This window comes from Cryptomeria japonica, chromosome 10 (assembly GCF_030272615.1).
Source record: "Cryptomeria japonica chromosome 10, Sugi_1.0, whole genome shotgun sequence".
NCBI classification, from domain to species: Eukaryota; Viridiplantae; Streptophyta; class Pinopsida; order Cupressales; family Cupressaceae; genus Cryptomeria; species Cryptomeria japonica.
The window spans coordinates 153,903,627-153,922,632 of NC_081414.1; the positions used below are offsets into that span (position 1 = coordinate 153,903,627).

General features: G+C 37.7%; 1 protein-coding gene across 4 annotated transcripts in view; it reads left to right on the top strand.

Annotated features, from left to right (window-relative positions):
* Nucleotides 1-19,006, top strand: part of LOC131047992 (uncharacterized) — a 127,710-nt gene that overhangs the window by 71,811 nt on the left and 36,893 nt on the right. The gene's annotated exons all lie outside the window — the stretch shown is intronic.

Here is a 19,006-nt window from a genome sequence, read left to right on the forward strand (position 1 = left end):
CCCTGAGGAAGGAAATTCTTCATACCTTAGCCAATTTTCATGATTTCCAAGAACTATGTCCCGAAGGAAGAAATTTCAAACACTTAGTCAATTTTTCACCTTTCTTGGAATTTCTTCTTCTTGGGTGCAATTCTTCCCTGATGAAGGAATTCATCTCTTTGTGCACTGCCCATGAGAAGATCATTTCAGCACACTCCTGTGTTCCTGGGCGACATTTTACACTTGGTGGGGAATTCTTTCAATTTGATGGATTCCTTGCATCCCTCTATCTGGCGCTCCTTCTCTCACTTGGGCGCTAAAATGCCTTGGTCAAGGACTCTTGCAATTTGCCTGTTTCTCTATGCACTCTTCATTTTGGCGCCCTCCACAAGGTTGGGGCGGAAATTCCTCTTGAGGAAGGAATTCATTGTTTTGTGAATTGTCCATGTCTTCTTTTCAACATCCTTTTTTTTCAGGGATCCTCCTAAAATTTAGGAGCCAGGTTCATTGGATGGAGAATTCTGCCACGATTCCAAATCTATAACAATTTCCTCATTTCGGCAAGATTCGGTGTCTAAAAATAGCAAATTCAAAAATTTGCCTGAGGGGAATTTTACTTTCTATTCCTCCTTGACCCCTTGGATTCCATGCCGTAAGGCAAAATTTCAACTTTTTAGCTTGGGCATTGAATTCACTGTGCCTTGGAATTTTCACTTTTTTACACCTTCCATGGAATGCCCATTTTGGCGCCCAATCACTCCCTTGGGCAGAATTTTCACTGGAGGAAGGATTCATGGAATTGTCCTTCTCTCCTTGGGCATGCCACTTTGGTGCCTTCCCTCATGTTTGGAAGCAAATCATACTTGGCCAAGGATTCATGAAATTTTTCCGCGTATCCTTGCCTCCTCCATTTTGGTGCCCAAATCCTCATTTGGGCGGATTTTCTCATGGGCCAAGGATTCATGAAATTTGTTCGCTTATCCTTGCCTCCTCCATTTTGGCGCCCAAGCCCACATCTGGGCGGATTTTCTCATGGGCTAAGGATTCATGAAATTTGTCCGCTTATATCCTTGCCTCCTCCATTTTGGCGCCCAAGTCCACAGCTGGGCGGATTTTCACCTGGGCTGAGGATTCATGAAATTTGTAGTTCGATTTTCCAGACCTAGGACAATTTGACCCCTTTGCAATTTTGGAATGACTTCCTGAACCTTGGTGAATTTCTGAGCTTTCCATTTTAGGCATAGGCTTCCAGCACTTGATCAAGTTCTGGCTTTCTCTGTCTGCTGTTTGCTGTCTGACTTTCCGGAATTAGAAATGTTTGCGAACGTCTGATCCTTGTCACCTTATCTGACTGACCCTGCCAGTACTGACTTTCCAAAAATAGAAACCTTCAAAATGTCAGCGTTAGACCCCTAGATAGGGTGCGGGAATGACTTACTGTAAATAGAAACTTACTAAAAATAGTAAGTTTGATTTTTGGCGAAATGATGACATTCTGGGACCTAGAAAAATCCCTAAAAAATAGGGATTTAAAAAAAAATAGAAAGTTGCTCCGTTTGGGCTCAAATTTTACTGGGAGGTTCCTTGAAGGGTCTTGATTCCAGTTGTATGTTCAGGTTTTCCCAAAACCCTAACAGAAACCCCTAAAATCTAGGACAAAAGGCATAAACCCTAAAAAGGGACAAAACAGGCCCTAAACTTCATAGAACTCGCTTGACAGAGAAGCAGATCGACTCTAATTGACCCCCGAACATCCACAAAGCGGAGAGATTGAAGAGATTGCCACCAACACACACTAAAAACCAAGACCAAACGATCGAAAGGGCCTAAAAGCTAGGGGGGTCCCTATCTGGGATGGGGTGATGTGTGATTAGGTCACAACATCTGGTGACTCCACGGGTGAAGTGTTGAAAAAAACTTCAAGTGTTGAGAAACACTTCAGGATTTGAACCCAGAGTAAAATTCAAGTGCATGGACACCAACCTTGTTCCAGGAGATCATCAAAACTCTTAAAATTAGTTATGGCAGGCTAGTGGTATCTGTACTTCAAAAGCATCTGGGACATTGCCTCGTTGTCAGTCAGGCATCCATAGCCCCGACAAGGTTGTCTCTGGAATTCCACGAACATAGTTCCACTGCCGGTCGGGCGTCCATAGCCCCGATGGAGTTATTTGCACATTCCCAAAGCCAATATTTTGATATTTCTTTTATTTTTCGTCTTTCTTTCTATCTCTTTTGGTATTTCATTTTGTTCCCGTCAATTCCTTTGGCTTGTAAGCAGTGAAGCCTACTATGGTTTGGAGATTCCAGTGGCGCTGAAGCAAGATGCAAAGTTTTCACCAACCATAACTTCTCCTAAAAGATCTAAATGGCTCAGGACAGAGGTCCGGGTACTGTGGAAAAGATAGGCACAACAACATCACCACCCCACCAACAGACAGAGACTCTGAATACTTTAAGGCCACCCAAAAACCCTAGACCTAAGCAAAACCACTTGAGTGGACAAGCTCAAGGGAAACCAGCACCGAAAGCCGCAAACCAAAACAAAACCCAAAGCAAATGAAACACAACAAAGGAAAGAACCCGAAACCCTAAACTAATATGGTACAAAGAAGGCCTCATAGGAAGGCCTATGATTGGAAATAATGCTTAAGGAACTGCCCATTGACGGGCAATGGGACGTCCTCTCCTATCAAAGCCTTTAATCTGAATGCATTATCCTCGAGGATCTTAGAAATTTGATAAGGACCCATCCATAGCTTGTCGAACTTGTCATGATCACCTCTTCTTTCATGGGCCTTATCCTAGTACAAAACCAAATCGGAAATCGGGAAACATTTTACCTTGGCCTGTTTGTCAAACCATCGTTTGACCACTCCCTGATGCTTTGCAAAGTTGTCTAATGCTTGGTCTCTCTTCTCCTCAAGGTGTAGTAACTATGAGAGACGTGTCTGAACCGCATCTTCACCATCCAAGTATTCTTGCAAGAACTGCAAAGTCGGGATTCTCAGCTTGACGGGAAACACTGGATTATGTCCGTAGACTAGATGGTAGGGAGATGTTCCCAAGGAATTCTTCACTCGTGTCCTGTCTGCCCAAAGAGCAAACCTTAGCTGCGTATGCCAGTCCTTGGGATTCTTGTCTAACAGCTTCTTGATAGCACTCAACAAATTCTTATTTGTTCATTCTGCCAACCCATTTCCCTGGGGATAATAATTCGAGGAGAATTTCAATGTGATTCCGTATTCGAAGGCCCAGTTAGAAAACTTTAATGATGAGAATGCATGGCCATTGTTGCACACCAAGGCGTGTAAACATCCAAATCTTGTAATAACGTTCTCTTCAAGGAATTTGATTACTACATAAGAGGTACACAGTTTCAGGGCTTGGGCTTCGGACCACCTGGTGCGATAGTCTGTGGCAGCAAGGATGTATTTGTGCTGGGCTGAAGAAGGGGGGTTGATTGCTCCAATAAAATCCAATCCCCATTTGCTCTTCAATAACTGGCTGAAGTGGCATAGTAGGATTCTTTTCTTGAACAGCGGTCGTCTGACATGTGTGACATGCCTTCACATGTTGGTATACATCCTTAAACAGTGTGGGCCAATAATACCCTGCTCTGGCAATATAATGTGCTGTAGCCAAACTACCTCTGTGATTGGTCCCAAATCTACCATGAAAATGTTCCATAATTTGTTTGGCTCCTTCTTTGCCTATACATCTTAAGTATATTCCTTCATGATTCTTCTTGTATAGGACGGCTCCTTGCAACATGTATCTCTGGCTCTTCATTCTTAATGCTCTCTTCAAGAGAGGGTTCAAATGCGGAGGGCATTTGTGGTTCAGTAGATAGAAAACAACTTCATCGTACCATTCTCTAGGAGATACCTCTTCCAGAACATAAGTCTGTTGTATAAGTCCAGGCCTTGTTGTGGCAATTGTGTGTGCTAATGCTTGACCTCGGACTATCTTCATCGGTTGTATCTCAATGTCATAATCTTGGATCGTGGTGACCCACTTGCCTCTCCTTTCACCCAATTCATTTTGCATCAATAAAGTCTTCACGACTGCATCAGGAACAATGGCGAACACCTTGCTTCTTAATAAATAATGTCTGAACTTCTTAATACCTTTGACCAATGCATAGGCCTGTTTCTCCACGTTCGGGTACCTCAACTCCACATCCTTCAATGGAGAACTCATAAAAGCAATTGGATGTTCATCTTTCTCTTCAATCCTTTGGGTGAGGACTGCTGCACAGGTATGCTCTGAAGCAAAGGAATACAAATAGAAAGATTTATTATAATCAGGGCTGACCAGGATCGGAGCATTAGCAATTGCTTGCTTTATTTCTTCAAATGCTTTCTTTTTTGGAGTCATCCATTCGATCTTTGCTCCTTTCTTCAACATGTCATTCAGTGGCTTCACAATCTCAGCGAATCCAGTAATAAACTTCCTGATGAAGTTTAGCTTGCCAAAGAATGATTTCAATTCTCTTTGACTGGCGGGCAGGCCGATCCTTGAAATAGCCTCAATGCACCAAGTGAACATGACACAAAACTAACAATTTTTTAAAAAACTTTAACAGAACAACATGATCTCTCAATGGAATTGCAATTCCCAAAACGTAACCACTTAAGAGACACAAAAAACATAAATGAGTTACACCATAGTTTACTATTTTTGCAAATTTCTTTTTAAACCACAACATAATACATTGCACGCTTTAAGCATTAGTTGCAAATAGCAAGTTACCATTCCAATAGGGGTAATTCATAACCATTCAATTAATTCTTTCCTTGGTTTCCAACACAACATACCTCGTTCTTACCCGAGTTTCTCTGGATCTGCATACTTTCATGATGAAATTTCCTTGCCTCCTATACCTGCATTTGCAAGTTATCTATATCTCTAGAAGTTCAAACATAAGATCAGAGGATAGTTAGATGCATGATTATCATGAATCATTAATTTAACTAGATCAGTTTACCACAATCACTTACTATTTTGCATAGATGAATAGAGAATGCATAAGATATGGAAGGAGTGGCAAGATCAATAAAAACTCAGACATACAAGACCTAAGGGCCAGACCTAGTGTCTCGGGGGCTCATCACAGATGGCCTTGCCTACATGAAGGCGCAGAGACTTTGTAGTTCATAAAACAATTTAAAACCCATCTAATATGATGGTATAAGAGTGGTTATGCAACCCTTTCTAGGGTTTAGTTCCCTAGACAGTTTCCTCGTCGGCTGCCACCCACTTAGGTGAAATAGAGACAAAATTCCTAAGTACTTTAGTTATATGAAATATTCACACAACAACCTCCTCTGAAAGTTCCACAAAAGAACTGCTCTCATGTTCTCAAACAAACACAAAGTATTTCCAATAACATATGAGTTCTCTAACCATCAACCCTCTACACACATGAGGGAAGTAACATGAATACACTTCTAACTTAGCAAGTTTAAGGTATTATAATATATACTGGAGTGCAAGTATGCTTGAACCACTTTAGGAGCATTCACAAGTTCCTAAGTTTGCAAGGCATCATTTTATCTTAGGAAGAATCAATATGATTTAAAGTTAACCCTACCCAAGTAACCATTACCCCCAAACCTCCTTTATTTATCAACAACTACCATTGGTTACAAAGGTAATACACTCCAATCACTAGATTTCCCTACCCAATTTAGCACGTCCAAAAATAGATATGTAGGTTTAAAGTAGAATTACAAAGTCTATACATTTTTGGATGACATAATTTAATTATTTTGAAAACAATTACATTTACTCAAAATGTAATGCCATTATCTAGAATAATTATGCCTCCTAGTAAACTAAGGGGAATATCTCTTCAGAGGTTTTATTCTTTTATATCTTTTGATAGTTGCAGCAAGGTTTGGTGAGGAGGGAATTACTATCTTGCTAATTTCGACTATGCCAACTAAAGTGTATGTTAGGAAGCTCAAACCTTAAACCTTTCCTTAACCAAATCTGATTCCAATAAGGACATATTTTAAAACAAAACCATGTAAGCTTGAGATAATTAACAAGAAGAAAATTTAGAAGATAATTCTATAATGCTTATAACCGATTACTATAAAATGATAAACTATTTTATGACAATATAAATCAAATGATCATCACCTGTTCTACAATATTTCTCAGTAATATCAATAGTTACTTAATACATGAAACTCTCATATCAACTTCGTTTGAGAAAGGATATAAATTTCAAGAATTATGATGTTGACACAACTAATATAGGAGGTATAGGCCCCTTCTCCTTAGGATCTAATGACAGATTCCTACTTAGTTTTAACCATATGTACCCATTAATCTACCTATTTGTGTTATTGAAATTGGGCATAATCAGAATTAGAAAGGCAGAGTATGTTTCCCATGTGTCTTTCACTTCATCAATCACCCTACACGTAAACTTACTTTGTCTTTTCATGGAAAGACAGATGCGACTAGCATCCTAGACAATGTGCTATAATGAGCATAAGAAGCACCTAGTGAAAATAGAAATTAATTAATAACTTCAATAGGAAGAAACTGGCAAACATGTCAGTTATTCATTTATGCAATGAAGAAGAATACCTGCAGTCAGCGAGTCTGGTTGTTACAGAACAATTTCAGTAACTACGTCTCTCTTACTCACGCCTTCATCACTTTTATTCAGTAGCCCCCAACTTCATATGGCTCCTCTCAGAAATGAGGGCTCACATACTTCATTGATGGCTGGCAACACGCAGGATGGATTTGTTCAGAAGGCTTAAAAAAGAAACTTGAACCAAATACGTCTAGCAGGTATGATGTCAGTCCCACAACAAACTCCTACACCTCCCCTTGTTTGTGCCAAAATGGTAAAAGAAATGTGATCTCATAAAATGCCACGATTGTAGGATACACTCAAGATAGAATTGTGTGGAAAGGCTTTAAGGGTTTCCAAGCCACTGCCTTTGGGTGCCTTAACGTCAAGCTTCTTAACACTTTCTAACGTCCTTCTAGCCTTCTCAAAATTGAGAGATTTGAATCAAGGTAGGGGAATCCGTCGACATATCATGGTTAGGCATTTTTAGGCTATATGTATGCAAAAATAATATGAAATCATAAATGAGGCACATGATCTGTAGGGCAGAATGCCTCCCCAGAAGACTCGATTAGCAGATGTAGAGCTTCTTTTACAACCTTGCCAGTATCCTCACTACGTGTGCCAAAATGGGAGCTAGGGACAGGGTATGAGCATCCATCAAAGAATAATGATGGCAGTGTTTCTAAAAACAAAACTACTTTAGATACTTTAACGCAAATGTAAGTGGCTCTCGTAAAGCCAGATTCCATAGACTGGAGTTGCGTCTTCTCTGCCAGTGCTAAAATGAAAGATTTTAAACATGGTGAGGGCAGCCATCAAAGTATAATGAAGCCTGGTAAAGAAAAGATTGCAAAACGTATCCGCACCAACTAAGTGCGAGTACTATTTGACAGGTCGCCTCCCAGAAAATTCATCTCCTCCCCATATTATATTTGGCAGAGTTGCAGACCATAGAATTTATGGAAAAGACTGGGAAAATTTCGAGCAATTACATTTGGCAGACCTGTCCCCAAATTTCCATGCTCCTCCCCAATTTATTAGCCCGTAGATAATTCGTTCCATCCTCTTTTAATTGCATTAAGTTTACTGTCTATAGTACCTATCCAGAAGCAGTCGCTAGATGGAGTATGGCTCAGTCAAAATACGAGTTGCGTGTTGAATCTTTTTACCAGACCCCTTTCTTCTCCCCATTTATTTCTTCCACACCTCAATTTAATTCTCATTTATTTTTACCTACTTTTCTGACTTGTTCTCTATCTCTTTTACAATCTATTATTAATGAATCACCAGAATACGATTTGCATAAGAGCTGAAAATGCTCTTGCCAAGAAGAGACGCCATACCCAAGAGAGGAGTTTCATCCTCCTTAAATGCATGTTGTCTCCCACTATAATTATGATTACGTTACTCCAGACAATACATTTCTTTTTACAAGAGGATAGCATGTAGTTATTATGACAAAAGTATAAAACTGGAGTAACCTTTTTATAAGATGCGATAATAAATTGGAGTAGGGCACAATATAAATAACATAGTTGGCTCCTAATTAGTTCCAAAAAACTCTATTTGCTGCACAGTCTAGTGCATTACAATGTATGTATTGTTTTCCAATATTTATTTATTCATTTCATACATAACCACAGTAATTAGTAGAAAAGTGGTGGCTCTGAAACAAGATTAAGCATTCAATAATACAAGTTATATTTACATCATATCTATGCATCAATAGATAACCGATCTTGAATAATACAAGTTATATTTACATCATATCTATGCATCAATAGATAACCGATCTTGAATAATACAAGTTATATTTACATCATATCTATGCATCAATAGATAACCATTCCTTTCTTTTCTATGATAGTGGATAATCGTACGAATCTATTATACATCTATATAATATAATAAACTGACATTTAAATCTTTCATACCTTTAAATTCTTTTGGAACTTCTGTAATTAGATGGTATGAGTATGTATATATAATAAACAAATAATTTCAGTTAATTATTGTTAAAATAATAGTGAATAGTTGTATGGTATAAATGTATAATGCAAGTATATATCTTATAAGTGGCCCACAACCAAATAACATAGGCTCATCTTACAAGTGATAAGCATATATAAGTTATGGAATTCACTTCCTTGACTCTTTTGAATTATAAACAAAATAATGTTCATTTACTTTTTTTTTAGGTAGCTATTTATGATTTATAATATTGAATCAACTAGTTAATGCATATTATCTATTCATATGCACATATAACACTATTTACTAAGGCATAATATACTGTTTTCCACACACGATATGTACATTATAAGATAATTTATATCATAACTCTTACCACATGAGTTAGATGTTTATACTTTTTTAACTAAATACATTAATCTATTTTATTTTAATTACTAGGTAATGTATTATTATTATTATTATTATTATTATATCTTTAATGCCTCAATCTACTTGGATATTTTCATAAAACAATAGACATCCCAATCATAGATATTAATAAGAATCCTCCATGGAATGCATGCAAAACATATCAACAATTTGTTACTATTATACAAAAACATCTAGAGTAACTTTATCTCTATAATTATTTAAAACAGGTTAAGCACTCATACCTTCTCTGTGGCATACCTCCATGGGTGAAAACCTTTTAAATATACATTTCCTATGAAATGAAGATTTGCTTTCCACCCTCAAACTCTTTCAAGTCTAACTCAAACCAAACTCAGTCACAATAATTAGTAGAATATAGTAAACATAGTCAAAGAAATATAACCACGCCCATGTTCAACATATCATAAAATAGCTAGATCATATATCCCATAATTCATAGAGGGAATAGTTTTCATATCATAAATTTATTTTACTTCTATTCAAGATTTACTTTTCACATATAGTTTGGTTTCACTATGAAAGTTTTCCTCCAATTATAGTTATCTGATATAATTAACACTTGATCTTACTCTTAATCTTCATTTAAGATAACAAAACTAGGAAAAGTAATAAAAGTAGTTACCTTAACTTCGTGAACTTTCTTTCGCTCAATTTGCTTCTTTTAAGTCTAAGGTCGAATCACCCTTAGTCACAATTGCCAATACAAAATAGTATCATAGTGAAAGTAACATGAACTTATAATCATCATATATTATCCTTTCAAGTATTTGCCCATTCTACATTAATACAATTTATCAATGAAGTCATTTTGCATTTCTAACTTTATCTTGAAGTATAAAATATTCTACGAGTATAATCAAACCATTTTACTCATGCAACATAATCATAATGAAGGCCTTATCATAAAATAACTATCTGAATCATTTGAATCAACTAACCCAACTCAAAGTAGTATCAAAACATAAATAATTAATTTGCATATAAAGGTGGGGCCTGACATCCTTCCTCCCTAAGACTAAACTTCCTCCTGGAAGTTAGTAAGGATGTACAACACTCTCCCTTAAACTAATTTGCAAGGTGATGATGTAAAACTTCATTGTTAGTAAATAGTGTGAGAATCATATCATTCCCATTTAGCATGACATTACTAATCCATATACACCAAAATATATATTTCTCAACAATTAAAATTTAATAACGTCTCATGCATAGGTCATCATTTTCACCATACTAAGGTAAATTCCCATTATAACTTACAATATCGAACAACATAAAAGATGAACAAGTCACATCAATGATGCAATGGTCATTTTAAGTATTCAATTATTTGCTTATCAATAACAACTTTCTCATTAGTCAAACACCATTATCTTTCAAAAATGCCTCAAATAGACATCATCCTTAAAAATAAGCCATGTATCTCATCATTTCATTAACATATCATACTCAAATGTTTAAGCAATCATATTTCTGATATCAAATCATATCTCAAGGAAATCAAAACCAGCCACCTTTTTACCATTTCTACCTCATAGTACACAATTAATCCACTCCACATTTACTTATAATCACAACAAACATCACGATAGCTATACATTGCTTACAACACATGCTTACACAATGGGGCTTATGAGGATGTATAACCATTGGTTCCATAATCATAAGGAAAGATGGTCTCAAGGCCCTTCTCTAAGGACGTCTCCATGCATTTCCTTATATCTTCCTTTCGTTTGTGTAAGGGGGTTAGCCTCCAAAAGAAAGATACCTCAAAGAAATTTAATAGGGGGAAATGGATAATTGACCGTCCCATACCTGTCGCTTTATGTCTAGGGTCTTTGGAGTGTGTTTTGAGTTAATTTGGGGATGTCTGGAGTGAGTTAGAAGTGTTTGTGGGGATTTCTATGTTGCTGGTCTGCATTTCCAGCTTGCTGTTCATTCATATCAGATTTAGTGTTCCGAGTTTGAAGTTGGTTTTCAGGCATGTGAGTTCTTTGGTGAGGTGAGAAGGGTTTTGGTAATAAGTTGCAGTTGCTGGTTTGGTATTTAGCATTGGAATAACTTTGTTGAATCATTTGTAATGCCGGTTAGTAGTACTAACAACAATTTCCATTGTTTTCTCTAGCCCCACTGCATAAGTTGAAGAGGTTGGCTTCGCCGCCTAGTCGTGGACAGTGATTTCTAGTATTTCTGATAATCCATATTGCATTGTAAAGCTGATTAGTAGTACTATCAGCTATCTATTTGGATTGTTGCTCTTAGTCCCACTGCATAAGTGGAAGAGGCTGGCTTGCCACCTTCATATTTGTTGTAATGTTGTCCTCCCGCTGAATAAGTGGTAGAGTTGATTGTAATTCCATTTTTTCAGTCCTCCCACTGAATAAGTGGTCGAGTGATTGTTGTTCTTCAGTTTATAATCTTCTAATTGGCTGGTTGCACTGCCATACTGCTGTAGTAGTTCTTCCACTCGTTGGATAAGCGGAAGGGGCTGGCTTGCCGCCCAGTATTGTATTTGAGATTTCATTTCCAGTAGTTTATTGAGCTAACGATCCCCTTGACACTGTATGCTCTCACCCTCCCATGTTGGGCTCTCGGTGATTAGAAGGTGAAAGGGTTACTTTCAGCAGTATTGATTTTTCATTATCTAACCCTAACAGGTGATTGGTGTCTATTGTTAATTGTGCAAAAAATTGGGAAAAAATTAAGGGGGATATTACATTAAACTTGGCAAACACTCTACAACTTAAAAAATTGCTTAATTTTCTTTAGAAACACAAATTTTTTGCAAAATTCAATGACAAGATGTATCAAATGAGTCCATAAATGAGTACAAAAGTGTTTTCTATTGAATTTGATTAATTGAATACAAATTGAATATAAAATTCTATCATCATGCTAAATCATGATGGTTTTCACAATAGATAGTTGACAATTATTATGAATTTATGATGATTGCCTTTTGAAATCGTCATTATGATTCATAAATTACATTTACAAAGTGAAAATACAACATTTTACATCTTCCTCTTCCCTAATCTAGTGAAAAATTGGAGAGAGCTTGAGGTTCGAATCTTTGGAGTTTTTTTTGGCTCCTCGCTTGGCATAGAAGGTCATGGCTCGACCTCCATCCTACTAGAAGATGGCAATGACTCCTCAACCTCATCAACATCATCCAATCCTATATCTTCTGCTGCACCCACATCTCTAATGCCTACCTCTAAAAATCAAGAATCGCATCCGGCCTTGTCCAATTTGTATAAGGATCAATCTCATCCAAATCAATGGGCTTCTTGTCCTCTATCCTTCTTGTGTGAAGTTGAAGGTTGTATTGCACAAAAACAAGGTCATTGAGGTGTTTTTGAGATGATTTATTCATCTTCTTTGTGTGGATGACCTCAAACAAGCTCTAATTGTGCTCACAACTAGATGCACTTTAAGGTTTGCACAAAATGTGGAGGGCTAATCTTTAGAGATTTGGGATATTTGCACCCCCAATCTATCCACCAAGAATCGACAAAATAAAATATTGAAGAATTAGAAAACAAAGTCAAACCATATTTTATCAAATTACAACTATTTGTAAATTTGTAACTTGTAAGATGCATGTGATATAAAGATTCCAAATTTTATTACCTCGTGTTTGTGTGGTTCTTCCTTAGATAGATAGTTTTGAAGAAAAGAGCCTACTCCTTCTAGTCCTATAATTGTGTAATTATTGAATAATGAGGTCTCTCACCTCAACCCAGAGTGCCATGCTCTTAATGCATGTCATGAGGCCCTCCATAACCTCTCCATTAGTATCTCAAAAGCTATGAGTATATAAAAATAGAGGTTGAGGAAGTACCCTGTTGTATGGATGGGTTGGTGGAGTAGATAGTTTTACCTCCGATCAATGATCTCCCAAATAGGATCAAATTTGAGGTTGCCCCCCTTGATTTTGGATGGACTCATTGGCCCTATACATGGCCTCATAGCATACCCCATTGGGTTTTGATCCCTATCTATCAAACATAGAACTCTAAGGGATCTAACACCTACGTCCCCCTTGTAATAATTTCAATACTTGTAATAATTTGAAATGGGTTCTTTGGTCCTATCCATGACCTCATAATATACCCCATTGGGTTTTGATCCCCATCTACCAAAAAGAGAACTCTAACTAAGGGCCTTGACACCTACAATTTACAAATATAAAAGATTAAAGCTAACAAATTTATAATTAAAGACTTAAATAAAAAAATTAAATATTCAATTTGAATTTAAAATCAAAGTTTTGAAATTAGCTTCATGATCGTTTTAGCTTTTTGTGCAAAATGGTTGTCAAATATTATGTTGCATCCCTCTCTCCTTCAAGCTTGTTTGAATATGATGAATGTAGCCATGCTTGACTCACAAACATTTGTTGCAAAGAAGTTAACAAACCAATAATGCTTTGCAATGTTAGGAAAATCATTGCAAACCTTGTGACACCCAATCACACCAATTGTTTCCCTTGGGTGTGATCTCTCATCAAATTAAGAACCTGTTGGTGTACGTTCTATCATTCGTCGAACATTAGAATAAAATGTCAAGAACACTCTACCCTCTCTTAACAAAATCACTACGTATGCCGAGATTACAAAGAAAGACCACACTGCGACTCCAAGGTTTATATGTGCGAACGAGCGACTTTATGTTGGATAGCTTCCTTGTTATGTATTCTGAAATGCAAGGGGGACTTATGCTCAACTAATATCATCCACAAATTAAGTTTTGGACGAATTTAACAATAATTGCTCTCTTCTCTTTTTTTTTTGGATTTTCAATTTGGACTTTAAAAAAAGGATAAAAGGATAAGGGTTAAGAAACTTTAGGCTACTCCTAAGAACTCAAGAGACGGTAGAGATCAGGTGAAACCAATCGACGATACTTTGCTTCGCCACACTATGGACAACTAGACAAAGTAGGTGCAATCTTCTAAGGTTCTGCTTGAGATTTTTAGACTATGAATGATACCATCTAACGAACAATATTCATCCAAAGTAGAAGTTAAGCATCCACGATATAAGCTCAGGCTAACTTTACACATGAATAAAAATCATCTATTCAAAGAAAGTATGAGCAGTTGTTTCACCAACCTATACTATCAAATCCTTCATTCATTTAACAACTTTGAAAGCAAATTTACTCTAAGCAAATCCATTCTATTGCTGAAGAAAATATACCACCATGCAAACCGTGATAACAGTAAGGCTGCAAATGAACTTATATTATCAAAGTATCTCTAAGCAACAATTTCATAAATCTCTCCACACAAAAAAAAATGACAGAATAAGAGTTTATATAGAGTTTCTGAAAACAAATGAAAGGTCGAGATCAATCTAAGATCAACGGTTGAGATCAAGACGCAACAACCCTAATTAGGGTTTCCCAAAATAAAATCAAGAATGGGTGCATGAAGAACAAGTGGCACAAGGAATGATCTTCTAGGAAGGTGCATCCTTATCCTCATGAGTGGCAGCATGTTCAATGAATGTGGACACGATCGGGCTGACCTCCTCCATCATGACATGTGGCAACATATTGAGCAGCATATTGACCTTGAATTCCAACACATCCAAGTCATCTGTACACACGCAAAAGCAATCTCCCATTCCAACGCCTGTCTTTGGAAGGCATCCTGGATGGACAAGAAATGTGATGCCTTAGTGAAATTCTCCTTCAGGACTGGTCCAGTGATGGCGAAGAAAATCTCCTGAGTTCTGAGCTTTAGACTCTCCAGCTGCATATCATTTTCTCAGGTGATCTCCTTCTCAAGTAGATCGGCAGTTACAAGGAAAATCTTGTTTTGAATCACTTTAATCTGCTCCTTAGCCTTAATACTACCAGCCTTCACTTTTTCTAGGACTTCACTTCGTACAATCAATGCCCAGTGCCATGTGTTGAAATCATATGCAGCTCCTGCTGCAATTACTTTTCCATCAATCAATTCCTGCTTTGGAATTCCTTTCAACACCACCCTAAGGCATGGGATAATTCTGTTCTGGACATCATGAAGGTCGTCCCATGCTTCTGCCATGTTCGCGATTCTGGAAAGCAAAAAGGAAGTCTACCCATATGCTAACATTAATTTTTCTACAAATGTGGCCGCTTCTTCACTTTTTCTCACCATCCACTCCTTGGTCTCTCTGGTTGTTACCTTTTCTTCTTCAAAATCTTTGATTGTTTCCTGCGAAGAATTCAAAAGTGGAAGAGCAACTGCATTGCCTTCATTAAGTGGCTTGATCAAGTGCTGAATATATTCCTTCAGGCACTCGATTTCTTTCTTGTATTCTCTTTTCTTTCCTATCTCTTTGTCCAGTCTTGCCTTCATGGAAGCGACTAAATTGTCTAAGTCCTCAACCTCTTGACCCTTTGTAGTTGGTCCTAAGTCGATAGTGGCAATTTCATACTCCTAAGGAGTAATATCTTCTTTTGACTTGTCCACTTTTGGTACAACAATCTGAATTGTACAAAAACTTGCTTCATCTCTTTGGATTGTAGAAAACTTTTCGGCTGGCTTCTTTGCAGCAACTTTCCCTAATCTGGCCAAGAAATTGGCCGTGTCATCTTCTTCTTCATCTTCCACTGGTACTTTCATTTTCAACCTTTCTTTCAACCAATCAAGAATCGTAGGTTGGTCAATGCCTTCCTCTTCCTGATTACTTTCTTCACATGGAATATCCTGACCTCCTCGAAGAGCGGAAATCATTCCCTCTTGAAATTCCTCGCCAAAATATCCATTTCATTTTCTGATTCAAGTATCTCTGTGCCTGTAGGAGATGGGGGTTCTTCATCTTCCTGCTGAATTGACTCCATATTTCCCTCAGATTGGAGAAGGAATCTTTATTTCAGCCAATGTCTCATCCTCAATAGTTAATACCTCGTTCACATTCCTGGATGTGGCAGAATGGAATGGCTTTGATCTCTGCTTCTCGTGAGTAGGTTCCCCGTTCATAATTTTATTCCCCTTTGACCTTGTAGAGTCATCAACTACTTCCTTCCTTTTCCTGGAATTAGTGCTTTCAATTAGCTCAACACTTTGGGATGCTCCTGCATTTGAAGAATATGATTCCATTTCGCCCATCAAGTTATAAGTGAGGGTCAAATGTCTTCGCTTTAGCACTTGGACTTGCTGATCAACCCACCACTGTGAATATTTGACAATTGGCCGCATCAAGGTGGCTAGATCTGCGAGCTCTGGTTCTGACCATTTCACAAGAGGGAGAGGCCAATTCTCATCAAAGTGCGGTTGAGTATATTCTCCATCATGCTCTAACTGATCAGGCACATGGAAAAGCTTGGTTGTTCTAATCAAGCTTACTGGCAATCTAGACCATAGTCTTCTCCTGATATCAAACTCATCCGCAACATTTGCCCAAAAAACTTCCAGGTCTATCCTATGTCTATATCTCTCTCCATTCACCGTTTTGTTGTGACCTATTTCACACATCGACCCATTGCAAATGGGGACCCTCTCTTTTCTTTCTTTCTAGGGTTTTTGTTAGTATCCCGTGGCCTTCCGCTTCAGTTTTGCCAAGTCTTGCCCAGTTTTAAGCAGTTCAGGTCCTAAGGATTGAAAGTTAATTTTTGCAAACCATGTGATTCTAGAGTATGAACACCGCCAAAGTGCTTAGAAAGGCCAAAGGACGAAGATCGCAATTGATTTGGACAAATTTGGACAACTTTCTATTTTTAGAAAGTTTGCTTTTTCCTATTTTTTAGGAAGTTTCGTTTTTGACATTTTAAGCCCGATCCCTGATATGTCTATTTTAAGAAAGTTTTCCCTATTTTTTAGGGATGTCTGCTTTTTGCTTTTTCGGAATGGGGACCTAAGGTTTGCACTGATCCCACTCACCTGCTTCGACCGGGATCCAAAATTTCCAAGTTTTGACCTAAAAAGCCAGTTCCCTACATTTTAGGGGTCATAATGCTTCAGATGATTTACCTGACTATGGATTTCAAATTTCAAGTTAATCTGGTTAAATTTGATTAAATTGTGAAATTTTGAAATTTTCCAAAATTTTTCTAAGCTTGGCTAATGGATGATATTGAGTGGTTATGGCATGTGTTCAAAAGTCCGCCATGTTGGAAGATGATCAAGATGCTAGCAATGGAGAGGTTCGCCTTGAAGAAGAAGACCATCAAAGTCCGCCATGTGTTAAAGAGGCCAAGAAGAGGGAGCTTAAAACTCCGCTCTCCTTGGTGTCCTTCCTAAACTCTACCCTCCTTGATGTCCTTCCTAAAACTCCGCCCAAGGAAGTGGATGCAATGTTGAAGACCTTCAAAAGTCCGCCATGTGGGAGCCTTCCTAAACTCCGCCATGCCTTGTGGAGTGGAAAAAGTCTGCCATGTTGAACACTTAAAACTTCGCCATGCATGTTGAAGGAGATACCTTAAAACTTCGCCCTGTGCTTTAGGTAGGGTCACCTCCAAAGTCCACCATGTAGAGAGATGCTTGAAGTCCGCCATAGGAGATGAATCTTAACTCCACCATGGGAGCTAATCTAAAACTCCGCCCTTGGTGATAGACCAAAGTCCGCCCTCCATGATGCCTTGAAAGTCCGCCTTGGTAGCCATAACTCCACCCATGTTGAGTGTAGGAGGTGTTCAAAAGTTCCGCTCAACCATGACCAAGCTAAAGAAGCCTTCAAAGTCCGCCATGGTGGAGAGGTGTCCAAAGTCCACCATATATTGAGATCACTCCAAAGTCTTCCCTAGGAGATGCATCAAAGTCCGCCCAAGTTTGATAGAGAAAATGGTGGGGTCAAGAAAGTCCGCCCTCATGAGAAGTTGAAGCCCAAGCAAAGTCCGCCCCCTTGGTGATAGATCAAAGTCCACCCTTGGAGATGGTTTCAAAAGTCCGCCCAAACATGAAGATGAGCCTCCAAAAGTCCGCCCAAACATGAAAGTGAAACAAAGTCAATAAAATTTTGAGTGATATCATCAAATCTTCCAAGAAAATCGAACTCTTAATCGAATTAGAAAGTTGAACAAAAAGAGATTTCAAAGATTATTAAATTGGAAAGTCAAAATGGAAACTCAAAATTAAAAAGAAGATATTTTGCAAAATCAAGAGGATTTTCGAACTAAGTTCTAAATTAGAAACTTTGGAAGATATTCTTTTATGAGCCTAGTTCGAATTAACCAACTGAAAACAAATTAGAAGCTTGCATAATTGAAGGATTTTTGAACTAAAGAAGATGACAACACTTTCCCAAAATGCGAGTTAGATTTAGAAATATGAGTTGGAGGATTTTGCGTGTTTCTAATTGGGAATTCAACTTTATTTACAAATACTTCATTTTTACACACCAAGAAGTTCAAAGTTCTTAAGGAGAGCATAGTAAAGTGTTGACAGTTTGGAGTTCATCTGGAGAAAATTTTGATATTGCTGGTAGTTGGACGAACTTCATGATGAAGGAAGGATTCACAGATTTTTGAGTGAAGCCAGCTGGTATAAGAAAGAATAGCTAATCCTTTCTGAGTGTTCTAAAGAGTTTTCCAGCCTTACTTCAATCTATTCGAAGGTGAAATTGAATTTATGATGAAGATTTGTGTATTTTCTGAGTTTTTTTTCAGAGTTATGAAAAATGATTTCTAGTGGATTTATTCGAATTTCTAGTGAAGAAAAATCATTTTTTTTGACTAAGTATAAGAGAGTTTTGGAGTTATAACACTTGGTGTTGATTTATGATCACAACCATCCTTGAGATTGAAGGGTTTACAGATGAAAATTCAGTTTTTATGGCTAAGTATGAGAATAAAATGAAATTTTCAAACACTTAGCCATTCGCAGCCCCCTTTATTTTCTTCAATTTACGAATCAATTCCTAACTTAGGTTTCATTGTCTAATTGCAGATTTTAGGCACTATGAAATTTCAAGTGGATAAAGACGCTCGTCCTGAGTCAAGGATGATTTCGAAGTGGAAAAATTTTAGCGACACCAACCTTAGACACATCAATTTGACGGAATTTAAGAAGTGGATGTTTGGTTTGGACAA